At 39.4% G+C, this 18,148-nt stretch overlaps 1 protein-coding gene across 2 annotated transcripts in view; it reads right to left on the bottom strand.

Moving 5' to 3' along the window:
• LOC119730480 (glutamate receptor ionotropic, kainate 1-like) overlaps positions 1–14,793 on the bottom strand; it is an 83,224-nt gene extending 68,431 nt beyond the window's left edge. Inside the window, exons 1-2 of one of the 2 annotated variants that reach the window (XM_038203414.1) lie at positions 14,595–14,793; positions 13,862–13,976 (exon numbers count right to left, since the gene is read on the bottom strand). The gene's annotated coding sequence lies outside the window, so the exon portion shown is untranslated. Of the gene's footprint in view, positions 1–13,861; positions 14,527–14,594 lie in introns of those variants that run through there. The other variant, XM_038203415.1, reaches the window with a different exon arrangement.
• Between the last annotated feature and the right edge of the window lie 3,355 nt (positions 14,794–18,148).

Raw genomic sequence — 18,148 nt, 5'->3', positions numbered from 1 at the left:
CAAGAGTTACACAGTTTCGAAAGGCATACATTAACTAGAAAGCACTCAGAGAGCGCAAACCTCCGCCAGGGCTAAACAATTCCCCGCCATTTTTGGTCAGTACACCCAAAAGAAATACTCGCATAAATGGTGAAGACCCAGATACGGATCACTTCGAAAATCGAATCGATTTTTACTTGTACCAAGGACCACCCCTTAAAATTATTTCATGTAAATCCCCGTCCATACCTTTTTGAGTTATCTTGTTAACAGACAAACCAACCATCAACAATATCAATCAACAATATCCGATCCAATCAATCAACATTATCCGATGAAAACATTACCTCCTTGGCCGAGATAATTAACCAATGTTTACCGAATCGGGTTCAAATATCCAATTCTATCGTGAGATTTGTTTCCGTGTTAAGGATTGATCATTGGTTTACCAACTAATCGAGGCGTTTGATTAATCGCTTCGAACACGCAGGTTGATATAATTGATAATTAGTAATAACTACATTTTGAAATTAATCAAATGAGTGCATACATAATAATTATAAAGTATGGTGTTCCGGGGATCCCCAATTTCTTTTTTTTTCTCCAACTTTATAATACATCTTCAGGTAATGCGACTTGTATCAGTTTAATCCCCCTTTGTCCTCAAATGCTGTCAAATTTATCATGATTGGAAAAGCACGAACTAAAGATGGAAAATTTTACGCTGCACTGTCAGCACGAACTAAAGATGGAAGATTTTACGCTGCACTGTCAGTATGATAAGGGCAATAATTCGTCGGTATTTATGTTCCCTGGCGGCCATTAAATTTCCATTATCAATCAGACAGCACTTTGTGTTAACGTTCAAGGGAAGAGTGTTGAACAATGTTTTAGATGAACAGTGACGTTTTTAGAGCGCATGCGAAGGCAGTTGTACTAAATAAATTATCATCAAGGACATACCTACACGAAAACTAAATCGTTATCATTTCGTGGCAATGTACGTAAATCGCTTGTGATTTAATTCATTGGCCCCCGAAGTATAATGTTAAATTTCGTGAGCAGACAGTTTTATGTGGTAACGGAATGTAAAAGCCAGAGGGATTGTCTGAGAAGTACCTGTTTTACGGCCAAATATTTACACAATGTATGGTTAGATACGTCAAGAACACACTAGAATTTATTATAGTTTTCCATCAAATTACATTTGAGGGATCCCACACTACGTACGGAAAGTCAAGACAGTCCAGAATGTCTATACATCCGAGGACAACGCTTTGTGTTTCCCTTTGTCCCTGTAATATAACACTCTCCCATAAACTAAACACATAACCGTGCAATCGAGGACCGTTTTCAACAACGAGGACTGAAAAGGATCTTTTGTTCTCCCTTTGTGTGTCTGTCCTCTATCGTAAAGCCCTACACTGAGTCCACAGAGTTTGATTTTGGAGAATGCGGATGAGAGATTAATGCTCCCGAAAAAAAATCTCAAAAGTCAAGTCCAAAACTATACAAGTCATATGAAAGACATTGTAACAGAATGTTCGTTTTTCTTTATCATTAGGGCCAGGAGATGATTTTGGTCAAACAATTCGAAATTGTGTAAAGGTTCACATTAAAATTCACAGACAGAAAGTAAAAAACACCAGCCCCTTTTATTTTCACACTGCAAAAATCGCCGTGTTAAAATAACACAATGAAGTATTTAATATAATGGTTTATGTAATACCGCTGTTTGAGCAGTTTGTATATTTCGGTCAACATCAGTCGGCATAATGCAGTTTGCGGCAGATTTTCATTTGAACATTTATTTCATGTTGGTAAGAGATACATTTACACTGCTGACAACAATTAATAAAATATAAAGAATTGAATACATGAAATTACATTTATTTGCATAAGCAATTTACTAATTAATTGGCTAATTACCAACATGTAGGGATAAAAATGAAGCGAAAGCTTTTAAGCTTATCCCTATATAACACACAAAACAATACAAAAAGTAACAAACAAGTACATTACCTACATGGAACACAATACACTATAATTACGTTAAGTGAGACCACACAAGGCTACACCAATGTACAAATGCATGTAAACACTACCATTACAATCATCGAGATTAGGAAAGTTCTCCATGTTCTACAGGGTGAGTCAACAAGAAAGTGAGCAAATTTGAAAAATATTGTTCAAACATTTGGCTTAATTGCTCCAATTCATGAAAAACAACAACATAGTGATAAAGTACATCTTATTGACTTTTAACTGTGAACATTTCACGTAATTTGTTTATTCTATTCCAAAGTTATATTTATTTCAATAATAAGATTACAAAACTCGGCTGTCCACCACTTTCATTGACCGTTACCGTTAACAATGATACATGGACGTTTTCCCACCTCGATGAATGAACGAGAACTTGCAAAGTAAAACATACAAAAATGCCATCAATATTTCAGGGAAAAAAGGGTTGACTTGTTCCTCATATTCAGACACAAAATCTGACAGTAAGAATAATGTTTCAGTCTTGATTTCAACTATTAAAATCTCAATTGTATTTGAATGCTTGTGTGTTGTCTGTAATTCTCACTGAGCTCAATAGCTTCCAATGGCATTCCATGGACAGCTATAAAAATGGGTTCTTTTAGTAAAACATGCCTAACTTATGATGGCATGGATAATTTCAGGAATTTCTTTTTCAGATAAGTGGAAGAACATGCTCTTTTAAGACATACTTCATTCGTGTTTCAAATTTGACTGATTGTCATAAAAAAATCTTTAATGCGGATCCTTTTTTTTTACTCACCCTGTATGTACATGTAAATGCTTAAAAGAAATTGTCTCAGTTTCCCTGAGACAAATTGTAAGTATTAAAGCGTTTACTAATGTTCGCCTCTGCACTTCATGCGATAATTTTTGACCGGTATTATCTTTCCATGGACGGAAGAAGGTAAACAAAAAATGACAGCTTACTTGCTAGTTGCCGCCGCCAAAAGGCGCAATCGCACTGGGCAACATTTGCTCTGAAAACAGCCGCTAGGTAGGCGGAGGCGACTCGACACGGACTAATGCAGTCTCCTGAGGACATTATCAGCGGGCTGTCCGACGCGGTTGCCCCCATCTCTCCCTCTGCGGAGTTCGCTATCATCCAGGATAAATAAATCTGGCTTTTTTTTTATACAGTACAACAAAAATTGTACAAATGCCATACTATATCGTCTATATTATAAAGCTATATCGCTTGAGACGCTGCCGGCGCGTACGGAGACATATATTGATGTGAGGTATTTCTGTTTATCGGCGATGCGTTTTAGTTATATTTTTGTAGAGTCTCGTCGGCTTTTATGCAATGTGTTGTTCAACCTTTTGATGAAGGCCCGTCTAAAAATATCAAATCTAGTAATAATAAATTAGCGGAGACAGACAGCAACGACAGATTAAATTAGTGCGCTCACGGCAATACCTTTTGATACTGTAAATATTGTGTAAAAAGGCAAAGCAAATCCAGTAAAGCTGGTCGATTAGGAATGCCTATATTCACTGGAAGTATTGTCATGCATCTAATCTACGCAATCGGCCGGATTTAGCCTATTCATTGGCGTTACGGGGTAATCCTATACGATAGCACTGCCCGGCTGTCTTCACAAGTGTGCAACTTTGTGTTAAGTTACAAGTGACAGTCAGGTGCCGAGTTGGATAGGTGCCGAGTTGGCTAGGTGCCGACTAGGTGCCGAGTTGGTTAAGTGCCGAGTTGGTCACGTGCCAAGTTGGCTAGGGCCGACTAGGTGTCAAGTTGGTTAAGTGCTGATTTGGCAAGGTGGCAAGTGCCGAGTTGTCAAGGTGCCGAGTTGGTGGGTGCCGAGTTGGCTAGGTGCCGAAGTAACCGACATTCCCCAGAGGGCCAACCAAGTGTCCTCTTTGTACCTAACTCACTGAATGTGAGGTCGCCCCAATGCAGCAAACAACATAATGGCAGTTAAATTACCCAGAAAGCATTGCACAACCGTCTCCTTCCGTCTGCCCTATTTTTCATGTGACGTAAATTCCTGAGGAGCTTTCTTTGCGATAAACCACAATAAGTAAAAAGCTGCTTCATTTTCCCTTGGGTCATTTTCTGAGCAAGACCTTTTTTTTAGAAATGGCAAAGGGGAATACCAGTGGTAATAATCTAAAACCTCTGTCGTTATTTTAGTCTACCAGCAACTCTGCGCAAATTGAGGGTATATCCGTGGGTGTAATTTGTTCATTGCCGTGACGGGAGGCCAGCCATTGAAAAAGTACAGACAAATGTAAATTTGACAGTAGCGCAAGGTTTAGTTAGGTCAAGGTCAAACGTTACCAAATTCGCTGACCGTTTGCAATTCATTAATTGAGGGATTAGCAGTGCCAAGTTAGTGCTTCAACTCCAGTATTAAACAAGCCAGCTGTACTATACTTTACGCTATTTTGGCGTCTGAGGCAAATTTCTTTGATTAATTATTACACTGATTATTGTAAATATATAATCATTCAAAAAGCAATTCGAAACAGACATCGCATTTTCTCTTGACCTATTTAGGGGTAGTATTGTGTCCGCTGTGTATCTATGTTACTCAATGACTGACTCACTGATTACCTAACTGATTGTCACTTGTGAATCGGGCAGTGCTGTTGTATAGGATTACCCCGTATAACCGCAGATGAATGGGCGAAATCGGACCCACCGTGCAGCCTAGATGCATGAAAAGTCTCCCAGTAAAAAGCCATTCTGGATCAATTGAATATAATTTGTCTTGTCTTTTTTGTTGGGGGGACGAACTGAGTAAAGTTATCTTACTATACCTACAGGGTGGTGCAAAAAGAAGGAAACCCACATTTGACAGCAAATTTAACCTTTTTACTTAAATTATTTGAACTGTTTTTTTTTATAATGTAGTGAATCATACATGGTGAAAAAAATCTTTAAAAAAATCGCAAGAAAAGTGTTATTATGCTAATTTGAATACAAATCACCAAATTCACCGTTGTCCACGTTTAAGTCTCGTGTAGTGTTTTTTTGTCTTCAAATCAAGCTCCGGAGCTCAGGCAAGCGGATTGAATAAAGCCGTCCGTGGACAAACAGGTTTGGCATATGACATTTTTAACTTTACATATCTCAGTGACAAAATGCATTTGCAATCAGTTTTTTTCCCGGTCGCTTATGTTTAAAGATCAGTGTTTTAATACCATTGAATTTAATTTTGAAATATGCTCAACAAGTAGGTGAAAATTGCTTGCAAAAAAAGGGTTTCCTTCTTATTGCACTACCTTGTAGCCTGGAGCTCTATAGTGCACTGCACAAACGACTCGTCGGCTATTGCTGATAGATTTATTCGCAATTTGGAGAGAAAGTATAACCATGGAGCTTTAGCTCCATGTTATAACAACGCACCAAATCAAATTTATCTACTCGTCATGCAGACAAAAAAAGGGTAATGTGTAAACGGACCACTTAATACACGATCATACCTGCCGGCAGTTATTCTAATATCGAGTAATACAAACCGTTCGCATGACAATAGAGTGGAAAAGCTTTTGTATCAATTTACCTGCTTCATCCTCCACGATTTGCGTCGAGTGTTCGCTAATTCAATAGACCGACGAGCAGCATATCGGGAAATCAATTTTTGAGTTCGCGACGAACGACCAGCGGGGAAGGAGAAGAGAGTGAGCAGGCAGTAGCCCGAGGCAGGAGGATCGTCAGAGAGTGACTTTCCGCCGTGTATGATCGATGTCGATCGGTTACCGGAATCGGTTACCGGCCGGTTGGGCTCGGGGCAACCGGTCGGTTAATGGTTCGCCAAAGAGGCTGACGCTGCGTTTACTACTAAATGCCGGCGAGTACGGTAAATTGGACTCGGTGAGCAAGTGTAATCGGTAAACTATGACTTCAGTTGATCGAATGAATCTCTTAAAGTTTAACACCAATGGTGTTAAGTGACAACCAAAATCAATCTGGTTAACTTGAATTATTTCACCTCGTACATCACGAGCGCTTCTTTCAATGGTCGATGTTCCAACGCGTCATGGAAGAAGAAGTAGCTCCCCGCACCTGCGTCAAATGTACTGTCGCCCAATAGTTCGGCCGTATTATGTACCAGGGTAATATTTCTCTACTATTACCTCCTAGTGTCCCAACTATGCAATAGTTGCGACGGCAAGTGAGGTTGCTGGTGGTTGGTATCATACTCTTACCCTTACAACGAAAGAACGATTAAAAATGATTTTCAACGGATTTTTTTGACCATTTTTCACAATGAAACTTAGTATGTACAAGGTGTGGTAAAACAAATACAATCGTTTCAGGAGTCAAGTGCAATATTGCTGGTTCTTCGGTGTTGGCTTACATGGTTACCTCCATCAGTCAACACTTCAGCACCTGTAATTGTGCACTTCTACGACAACCAGGATGTATTTGTATAGTACACATCGTTGATTTACCATGTTTCCAACATTTTGTCAACACTACAGTCAAGTATTTGGTTTTTCTGCAGGTACGTGTACCAGTTGTTGGTTTTGTTTGGTTACAATTCAATCCATAATCATTTGAAATTTAGACAAGCAAGCCTGCACATCGACGTGTTTCCCTGTTGAACAAAAGTGCACACCTCGAAGTTTTTGTTCTACATAATCCCCGAGGACATACACACAAAGGGAGAACAACAGATCCTTTCAGTCCTCGGGAGTTGGGTTTTTAATCAAAACGGTCCTCTGTAGTAGGTTTGTGCGCTTAGTCTATGGGAGAGTGTAATATAACAGGGACAAAGGAAACACAAAGCATTGTCCTCGGGAGTATAGTCAAACAAGAGTGGGTGTTGCTGTCCAAACGATCTAACGCCTCAGATAACATGAGGCCTATGCGAAGTATAATGGGAAAAAAACGACATAATATCTAACGAATTAGTACCTTCAAATAGTCAACAGAAACCTTGACTTAAGCGGTCCACATAAACCTACGCATGGCACCGTGTTGTATGATACCTGCATGGTTCTGCAGGGCAGAGGTCACGCATGACTAACACTTGTACTTTTGAGTATTTGGTTTAGGATTAATCCTATTGCAATTGGTCGTGATGAACATGCAAACAAGAAAACAAGTAAAATTTAATGACCCATATGGTACAGAAAATTTGACCTCAATGCTTAATGACTCTTAAGACATATCAACTAAAGGTATCGGATGTAGCAAACGGATGTAGGTTATATGCATGTAAAGACTAGCGGGTCTGTCGACACTAACGGTTACAGCTGATAACTTTATGTGTGAGACATGGGAGGTTGATTTCAAAGCAGCTTTTTTTGCTAATATTCGGTTTTGAGACATTTCTGTATTGTTCGTGATGGCACTGATAAATAAGTAGGCTGATTCACTGGATATGTAGGAAATTACTGGGCCATCTTTAAGATGAAATGAAGGATAATGTTCATACCACGGACGGACATTCTTGAATCATACTGTATATCCTTGTTATGATTAATCCTGCCCATGTTCCATTTATACTTGTTTTATGTAGAGTTGTTATCATTCAACATTCAAGCAGCCTGTTTAGTGTTTATGAAATTATGATGCGACTTGATACATTTTCGAAACATGGACATGAATTTGTGACAAGTTTCTGCCACTGTTATGAACATGAAGTCTGTTATGAACAAGAAGTCTTGAAGATGTGTACACCCTGTAGTTAAAAAAAAAAAAAAAAAAAATACATATAGTTTAAACTAAGATTGGCCAGTGGCGATCCCTCAATAGGAACACATTTGGGGTAATTCATGAATTTCATGCACTGCTTCCAAACACTTAAAATTGAAATGAAATGTCTGTACGTTATATCTTGAAGATAATCATCTGTAATTTCTCGAAACCTGAGAAAAAAATTTCAAACTTGTTGGTGGGCAATGTTCTTACTAGGATATTGGATGTAGAATGAGGGAAAACATGACAGAGTACTTCGTACTATCGAATCCTGTCCATGGTTCCCTCTAAATGTCACACTTTTGTTACCGTTTGTGTGGAAAGACCATTAGACATTTCGGCACCCCGGGACCAGTCTTACAAGGCTTGTCTAGTCTTGATTTGTGGCGTGACGAAACACTCGCATAATTTTCGATATTTCTCCGTTCATTCACCTTTGCATTTTTCCATCTGCGACAAGTCGCAGATCTGTATCCGTATAACTCCGGGGCGAATATCCTCGCACGGATACTGTGTTTTTCTTTCACCGTGTCCCGACTGATGTTTACATGCCGCCGCTAAGCACCTGGCGACCCTAGAGGCTCGAAGCCAAATTCTCGCTGCTGCTCGTGCCGTCAAACTTCATTCCGTAGAATTGATTTTCTTTTTATCTCTCAGAGCCATATTTTCCAAGGGGGCGCTGTCTTAAGAGCTGCGAGAGATCCTCAGCACATGTCACATGGCAAGGCAAGTTTGATCATGGAGACAGGAGTACAGACGTCAATAAAATCGCTTAGACACGAAAGAGAAATACCCCAAGACACACCTCAAACAAGTGCGAGTACACAATACGCTCTGGCCGTCTTGCATGAAAGTCTTGCTTGAAATCACAATGATCCCTGCCAGTGCTTAACAATACGACGCCCAAAAATGCAACGCCGATGGCACACTTGGAACAACATACTTTAGATGTTTACATAATTTAAAGCAATTCGTGATAATACCACGTGACTATAACATAACTGCACATTGTTCCTCCTTTTACAATCTTTTTATAATCATCTTTCCGAATTGTTCCCCCCCCCCCCAAGAAAAAATGGTTAAATAGTTGATTTATTTTGTATGTTTTTTTCAAGTAAAATTTGTAGTTATATTTTATTAGAAACTTAGGGGCTTATATTGGTCAATTTTCGCGGACATGTTTTCAACGCTTCAGGATTTAAACTATTCATTTACAAAATATCAATCTATCCGTTCTTTTGTGACGTATTCATTACGAGTATCGTTAAAAAACATCACTATAATAAAACGGGGATTGTATTACATATGGTATAGTCCGTGATTTGAATACCGTCGACAGTATGCATATCATTACTATGTAAAGTCTTTCTTTTATTCACGTCACTGATTCGGACCCGATTTTTGATGAAATTACTCAATATCTTTGTGACCGCAATCGTCTCGTTATCACCGGAATAAATATCATACCAACCACCACTATGTGATACTATCGTTGTCGTGATATTCAACATCACAATGTCACCGCGACTTTATATCTCAACTATTGATCTGCGACTATAGAATAAATCATCAAGAATAAATCATTCACACGTTGTTCAAATATGTGTGGTGAATTCCATATGTTTTCAGCAAGACGCTGACTAAATCCATTCACCGCCGATGTAAGTTATGTTTTTTTCTTCAAATGAGCATTTGTTGCTAAATACGTTTATAATGTATTTGAAAAAAAAAAATATCTATAATGTGGCCTATACTGCATATTCTACCAGTACCTGCTACAAACTAATACAAGTACGCGTTGTCCGAAGCGAAAGGCTATTAAATTTTATATGTCGAAGGTCATATGCATCGCAACTAATATTGGCAACTAGAGATATCTGGCATAACATTTAAAGTACAACACAATATTACAATTAGACATGTGACCAAAATATTTTGGTGTAATGTGTAGCATGTTCCCACAGAAAGGTTGTTTTTGCGGTTAGCTGGTTTGGTTTCGACGTTTCGATCTTTATGCTGTAATCATCAATTGTCGTGAGAATTTGCCAAACGGCAACGAACAGTTCCTAACAGATTTGAAAACGTTTTGTACACATGCAGAGAGTGTACCTACAAATATAAAATATTAAAATTTACCTATCGGGTGATAAAATGAAAAGTACAACTGATTGCAAAAAAAACCCAACTAATTTTACAAGTTTGACATGTTCAGAAAACATTTCAAACTAATAAATGGTTTATGGTCGTAAGTTCCACTTATAACTTTAACTTTATTGTGTTCAAATTATTTTTTATTGAAAAAAACCACGACTTAAAAAAAAACATATAAATGGATGTTAACTTCACTGCTCATAGCCTAAAAAACTGCGTTATGCGCGTAGTGTACAGAACATTAGATGAAGCATTTAAAAAAAAATAGCATATTCTTTATGAAAAAACAAGAATCCCGGCTCAATAGAAACATTGCACATCAGATGCAGTTGAATATATAGATAAACCAATATGTTTCTATCGAAAGGAAATCTATTTTTATTGGTTCATTGCCTGAGGCATCATATTTTAATGACAATGGCCCCATGTGATATGCGTGCGGTGATATTTTTGATGTACAGATGTTTTGTTCGAAACAAAATTGCCAAATCACTCGCAACGTAATGACTCGCTAGGGTATCAAAACGATGAATTTACGAACATGTGAAACCGGCAAAATTGTACTGCACTGTCTCCGTGGATCAATTCGCTTGGTTATAGAAAAGAAGTGTCTTTAAAAAGTGAATTAAGTTTCATCTATCAGCGGATCCCAGCGTTAGACTAAGTTGTTATTGTAGGTTAACGCTCCTTGTAATGTAGTGAAATTTAGAAAGCGTGATGGCCACAAAGTACTTTCGTTTTAAATTTTTTAGCCTTAACTCGGAACACGAAAAAAAAATCACTTTTATTTTCAACTTTCAATTGATGTAATAATAATACCGGAGTCTTATATAGCGCAAGTATCTAACAACAATTAGGTACTCAAGGCGCTGGAAATTATGTCTATTATTAAAGACGGGTACATGACGTTTATGAGAATATGAGACCCATTATGTAGCACCTTATAAGGGTTTACAAGGTGCTGCGGCGCATATTGCAGCCACTGCCAGATACACCGGGGTAAACCCCTTCTCTTAGCGATAAGTGTTACTGGGTTCTGTAACGTGCATTACACAACACACGGGACCTACGGACGAATTAATAATGGTAAAGTGCCTTGCTCAAGAGCACAAGCACCATGTTCCCACGGTCAGGATTCGAACCCATACCACGGCACACGAGTCGAACACCGTAACCATTGGACCACAGCACCATACTGTGTACATGGACATCGGCAGTCAAAAATGAATGTCGTACTTTGCTTGCCTCCAATTATCAATGTCCGTGTATCGTAATTTCTCCTGTATTTATCCAGATTTCGAATTCCCCCCCCCCATATTTGTTACTGTTCCTTTTCGATAGTATGTTCACAATAAAGACCATAATCCTCTGAGAATCGATTCCCATTTTGTGAATCGCGTTCACCTTTGAATCCAATTAACGTTGGTGCTTAAAAGTGACATATGTCATATTTAGGGGAGCTAAGACATTATACAATTGGTAACTGAATCATAAACACCAGACACCATCAGCAACAGAACTTGAGCCGATATCAGTGACAGAAACATGTGCTAAACATGTTCTGCTCCGTTGTAAGATCAACCAGAGATATAGGCCGGGACACAAGGAAAAAAAAAGTTCCACTTCATCATTCAAAAACATATGTTAAGAAAAAGTAACCAAAAAATCATTGTCAAAAATGAATAACTGAAAATAAACCCATATACTGATAATTTCCATTTTGCTGCGCAGGTTTTGCTCTCCTATAATAATGGACGTATAATTAAGCCTTTTTAATTAAAAATATCATGAAGTGCGAGGACAGTGTTTGCATTTAGTTGTTACATAGCCTTGAAGCTTTCATTTGCTTTAACAGACAACGCCCATTCGACCACACATTGAAAATTTCAAGTACCGATCATTGTGTTTTATAAAAACAATTTGATTACTACGGGAAAAAAACTTGCATCTTAAAATTGACAAGTACATAGGACACTTACTAGTTGGGAAATCAAAGTGGCTAATTAAAACATAGCTCACGCTGGCTGTCAGTCTAATCCTTTCAGTAATGCTTCGACAACATGAATAAGCATTAATTACTAATTTGGTGAGAATTAAGTAATGCTACAAGCCCGCGGGAACGGGGGGTGCTGTGGGTGCTGCAGCACCCCAAACTTTTTGGATTTGGTTGCTGGAATATGCTTCAGCACCCCCTACTCCCAGGCAAAAATGTGTTCCAGCCAGCAGTGTTCTATTACGATGAAATTGCGCCACTACGCTATACATTATGCTTGCTCTACAAATATCTCCTTCGTTTTGTTCGTTTCTAGTTTTGCCGCGGCTAAGCGCAGTGCTTCGAACGTCTAGCACAAACACTGTAAATATCCAGAGGAGGTATTTTCTAAATCTTCAGGCAGTGCAGAATCCATATTTCTCTCAAGGTATCTAAAATCATGACATGACTATAAAATTTCCGCCATTATGGAAGCTTTGACCCGAAAGCAATAACCTCGGCCATGACAATGGTGGCAAAGTTGATTGTGCTTGCCAGGATTTTTTTCATTCGATCTTTCAATAGGGGCAAATGTTCATACTTCTCCCCTGAAGGTTTTTCTTTTCATTTAAAAGTTTCATTGACGTTGCTAGAATTCTGTACTCAACATTAACAAATAGCAAGGTTTACACACATCCCCAACCTAATAGGAGTTGGACGGGCTTTCATTGAAACTAGTCATGCGCTATGCCAATTCCAGTGTAGTTTCGTTTTAATAAAAAGCTATTCTTGTTTTACCCTTTGCAAGGTTTTCCTCATAAAAAAACTCAGTAGACCGATTAATCCTTGCCTAGGCCCAAACTTGCCATCTACCGATCATAAACATAAAGATGCTATTTGGTCTTTTAGTCTTTTATATTTGCCATTTCCTGTAACAAAAAAACAACACTGCAAATATACCGAGAGCTACATTGTTTGGTGAGTTAGAACTACGTGAATATTTTTATGAACAGAAATTCATCCGCTTCCAGTGGAACCATTTGTTTTAACAAATATCCTTTCAGGTTTTATAAGTTCCAGTATACTTAAAAATCGGCAATGTGTGAACTTAGCATAGTGGTAATGTGCCGTATCATATGAATAGGAGCGATTCTAACAACTATGAACAAAAACAGAGTACGTCTGGAGACATGACTAGAAGATGCTTTCAAAATCAACCTGAAGAGAATATCTTTATAGATGTTGACTCTAGAACTTCAGATTGCCCAACATCGAGCTGGCGAGCGGAACGAATCATTCAAATTATATGGAGTGCCACCGCTGCCGTTCGAACGCATGGCAAATGTTACTTTCTGTTTTGATGTTGTTATGAGTGTTTGCCTTAATCCTTATGGCACTTGTTTAAAAATATCAAGAGTTCGTATTTCAGGGTAGACCTTAGAAGGATAAGCATGCAAAGTGACAAAACAAAACATAGCGCCTGCTGGCTGTCGGGATAATTCTCTCAGCAATACTACGACAACATTAATAAGCATTCATTCATAATTGATGCGTCATATCATGAATGTACCGCATGTGACAATCTCCAAGATCTTACAAAAATAATAACAATGATATCAAATTACAAATTCAAATAAATAAAAACTATAAACACATAATTGGCATACTGTTTTAAAATATACGAAGTGAACTGCCGTTCGATCAAGTGCATGACAATAGGGATTGTCTTTTGTTTTTGAAAAATACAACGATGGATACCAAATTAGGGAATGGGATTATTTTTGGTTTACATGAGATGGATATTTTCAACCTGTGAAGGGAGAACATGAAAAAATAATACTATATCGTGATTGCAAAATAAAATGATTGATATCAAATTACATAATCAACAAAAAAAATGACCACATCATTGCAATACCTTTTCAAAATTATGGAAGTGCACTACCGTTCGATCGAGTGCACGACAGCAGGGATAATTGTTGGTTTAACTAAGGTTGATATTTTCAACCTGTGAAGGGAGAACATGAAAAAATATTAAGAGTACTCACCAATCATGCAGATGGACGGTCCAGGTAGACCCGTGTTCGTGTCTTACGCAACGGCGTGCTCTCTGACGAAGAGGCGTTCCTTATTATGTCCCCTGGTCGTGACAAGGTGCTCAACCTGTAGACGACAACACAAGTTCCAGGAATTTAAACGAGCGAACGATTTTGTAAGAAGTTGAGCTCAGGCGGACAGTCAAAAGCGGCTTGTTCTTGCCGATTTATTTTCAGATTGCAGTTAAAAAATCAATCAATTGAAACTGGTGCGTTTATCCACTATTACTTGAATGTGCTGCTGTGTCGATTTCACGTCTAGACGCACGGCAACTGTAGTGAATCTGTCAGGTGCAGTAAAATACAGACCCACCAAGTCCATCTATGTAAATATGAATACGCAACTGTTCAGTCCGCCGATCGTGCATATCGCTATTTAATAGCTGCACGCTCAACGATGCGAATATTAAAAAAATATTACTAACGAAGAGACAATGGCATACGTGCTACTGCATTGTCTGTACAGTTGGCCATGTCTTTACGAGCGCCAGTCGGGCGTAGTGGATCGCACACGTTTCGTCTCTATAATGCTGGGTCCTACCGATCAACTGGTGCGGTGAAAACTATTACAGGGAGTTTCGTTGCTGCACTGATGCGTGCGAGCGAAATAATTACAGGTACAGCACGCGATGCAAAATAATTCAACACGTAGACAGGACAGTGTATAGCGTACACGCAGACTCACTTGACATAGTACACAAACCGACAGCGGCCTGTCAGAGTGCTTTCCAACATTCTGTATCGAGGACTAATGGTCTGGTTCCGTATGCCGACGTTATATGGACAGCAGGGACATTAATGTAGTGTGCTTTGGTTCGCAGAACATGCCACTAACGTGTGGCGATTGCCATATTAGTTTGTAAGTGGAGGGCCGTCACCTGTATTACACGTCCAATGGGGTTGACGAACCGACTGTACGCGAGTGACATGTTAAAGGGCATGTTAAAGATCAATGAAATTAAATCAGGGCAATGCAAAATTTTGGGCAATAAAATACAAATTATTTCGTTTTATATTCTACAGGTCGTGTCACCTGTGACGTCACGTTTAAAGGGCAATAGGGTCCACGATTGACCGAAGGTCCACGATGTGTGATCGTGCACAAAACATGGGAGGTTTTGTTTAAAAGTGAGTATGAACAAAAGAGGGACAATAAGGAGTCCACGATGTACGGTGTTTTACACAGATGTACGAGTTATTAGTGTCCTCGTTGTTCCTATCTCACAGACTGAGAGACTGAACACCTATCACTCTTGAGCCGGGCAGTTCTCTCGTATAGGATTACCCCGTTACACCAAGAAACAGTGATACAGATACTAAAAGGCTAGCCCTCTGGGGCCAGCAAAAAAAAATCGCCATGAGTAAATACTTCTCAAAAATCGCCATGAGTAAATACTTCTCATTTCAACCCAGGACATGACTAAATTAAAGCACACACCTATAGGTTTAAAATATAGACGTTTCACCAGTTAAAATAATTGTTTATCTCATATCTGAGAGTAACAAAGTATTTCCAAAAGGCACACCTCGCCAACTAGGGCTGAGACACTGCCACTGCAACGGCTGATGATGTAGCCTATAATGACTTTAACCTATTTCAATCAGACGTCAGAACTCCCGTCGATCAAGTGGAAATATTTGTAAATGGGTAACTTTCTGGGTGATCTATAATTAGCTAGTCAGAATAGTATTGGAATGTGTTTACCGGTTGTGGGTTCGTTGAAATGCGGATTATTGTCGTACGCAAACGGAAGCCTTAGACTTCCACTACGGTAGATCGTTAATGGTAAACACATTCCAATAATGAAGTATTGTCAAACGGGAAAACATAAAGTTAATGATGAAAACAGTCATACCCTGCAGGGATATTATTGCCTATCCCAGAGGGGTGGGCCAGTTATGTCCCCTTGTCTCTACCTCACAGACCGACTGACTGGCTATCACTTCTGAGCCGGGCAGTTCTCTCGTATAGGATCACCCCGTTACACCTAGAAATGCGTTGACTCTGGTCCATTATGTAGGCCAGATGCATAAAAAGACTTCCAGTGATTATAGCCACTCCGAATCTACTGAATAGAAAATGTGGGATCAGCTTTACTAGGCGGCCTTGTTTGGTGAATTCCTGGTGAGCGGCACTACAACAAACCACTTTATAGGTTTCACATTTTTCTTAGAAAAAATGCAAAAAAAATGTGCGTTTTTCAAATCACAACAAGGGTTCAAGACATTTCGGTGACAAGAAACACATATCATAGTGCAGTGCTCTTCATTCAAGCCTTCCCCAACATTCATCAGAAGCTGTTAAAGCAATTACATACTTGGAAAACATCGCTACTTTTTCGCACGGGAGCCTATGCAACTATAAAAAATGAACCCCACTGTATAGGCTCACCATGGCCTCATCAGCTGGGTATCTAAGTGCAAATGGTAATCCAATACGATATTACTGCCCGGCTCACAAGTGACATTCGATCAGTGAGTCACTCAGTCAGGCCCGGATTAAGTGTTTCCTAGGCCCCAGGCACAAGTGTTCCGTAGGCCCTACTCCGCCCTAGGCACCGGCACCAAATTCATATTAATGCTATTAAAGTACAAAGACTGTACAAATCAAGCCAGGCCAAACTGGAATTGGTCCTAGCTCTGAAAGCCTGTTGGCACCAAGGGCGTCAATCGCTTCTCAAAAGTGCGGGGTGGTACATACATGTGTATCGAGATCAGAACGAATGCGAGCACAAAGCCTAAACGGCGTGGGGTTCGGGGCCCAAGGGCGATCTGAGGCAATTTCTGACTAATGGCAATGTTTTAGCAAAAGATCATCATTTTTCGAGCATAATTTTCGAGCTTGGAGTCATTGAATCAGATATTCTGAGCTACAGAACCTAATGAAGGCTACAATTTTTTTTATTCAGGGACGAAAATAGTTTGGGAGGACGACATGTCCCGCCGCCCCCCGTTCCCCACCAATCGACGCCCATGGCTGGCACCGTGCTTCAGAACGACAGACTTTACACGTTAACTGTATACGTGGGGCCTACATGTATACCTAGTACAGCGTCAGTTGATGAAATTGAAAATTCCGAAAGGGACCCTAAAACTACTTTTCTCTGCGCGTGGTTGTGTGGGTAGGCCTATAATATGTATTTTATGGCACACTGCGGTATTTTTGTAGGTCTTGAATTTTTAGTACAAGTCAGTGAGTCAGTCAGCAGAAATACAACACTATACAGTCCCCAGTGGAGGATACTGCTAACATTTATTATCGTGAAGATGTTACAGCCATCAGCTGCTTCGTGCACATCGCTCTATCTTCACTATGAGATCCCCAGAGTTAGGAAACCAACCTTTGTAGGCTCGCTACAGCCTCATCGGATGTGAAGCAAAGCGCAAATAATGTTGTTATTACGCTTTGACATTTCACCGCAGTGCCCGTTGACGACAGCAATAGACGATGATGCGCGCAGTCATCCATTACGGAGATACAACCCCGACTTTGAGAGGACACAAATACAGAGAACAGAGTACGGCATATGATACATTATCATCTTTTTCAAGGCTGTCGGTTGTAAGATAATAATTTCTTAATGACCTGATCAAGGAGGTTTATATTGGTAACATAAAGACTAGTAAAACGTTGGACTTGCACCTACAATTGAAAGAGAATGTGTTATAATATAGCGACTTCAAATAAAAACACACATACGGCGAAACACCCACGTTTGTTTATGATGTATTTCGAGGATTTTCTATCGTTCCTCTTCCCTTTTCCTTTGTTTATAATCAAACTTTTTTCGCAACAGCTCTCATTGGTTTTGTACACGTTGTACTCGATTTGGTTCCTGTCCTCAATTCATCGATGATGTTGCACGTGTGTGTCCTCGATTTACACCATAAACAATCGCAGACAAGACTGGTATGCCTTCAACATTAAAACATTATATATCGTCGCAGAGCTGACAAACCGGCGAATCGACCATTTTGGCGATTTCGATTTTTTGTTATTTTTAGGCTTTATGAAGGTTGCTCTTTCAAGTATTTATGCCAAAATTCTTAATATTTGTCTGGATTTTGAGATTCAGAGCCCCCCTTGTGGCGAATCACTCACAAAAACAAATCCATAATTTGACATAGTGACGAATACGAAATTTCGCTGGTAACCAGCTTATGTAAGGTGTGCGTTCCAAGTACCAACGAATGTTATTCGTCAGTTTGTCGGATTGCGCGTGCGTGCACGCGCGATCC

This window comes from Patiria miniata, unplaced genomic scaffold (genome assembly GCF_015706575.1).
Source record: "Patiria miniata isolate m_02_andy unplaced genomic scaffold, ASM1570657v1 HiC_scaffold_22, whole genome shotgun sequence".
Taxonomy (NCBI): Eukaryota; Metazoa; Echinodermata; class Asteroidea; order Valvatida; family Asterinidae; genus Patiria; species Patiria miniata.
The sequence above is the reverse complement of the archived record's forward strand: the minus strand, read 5'-3'. Positions and strand labels throughout refer to the sequence as shown.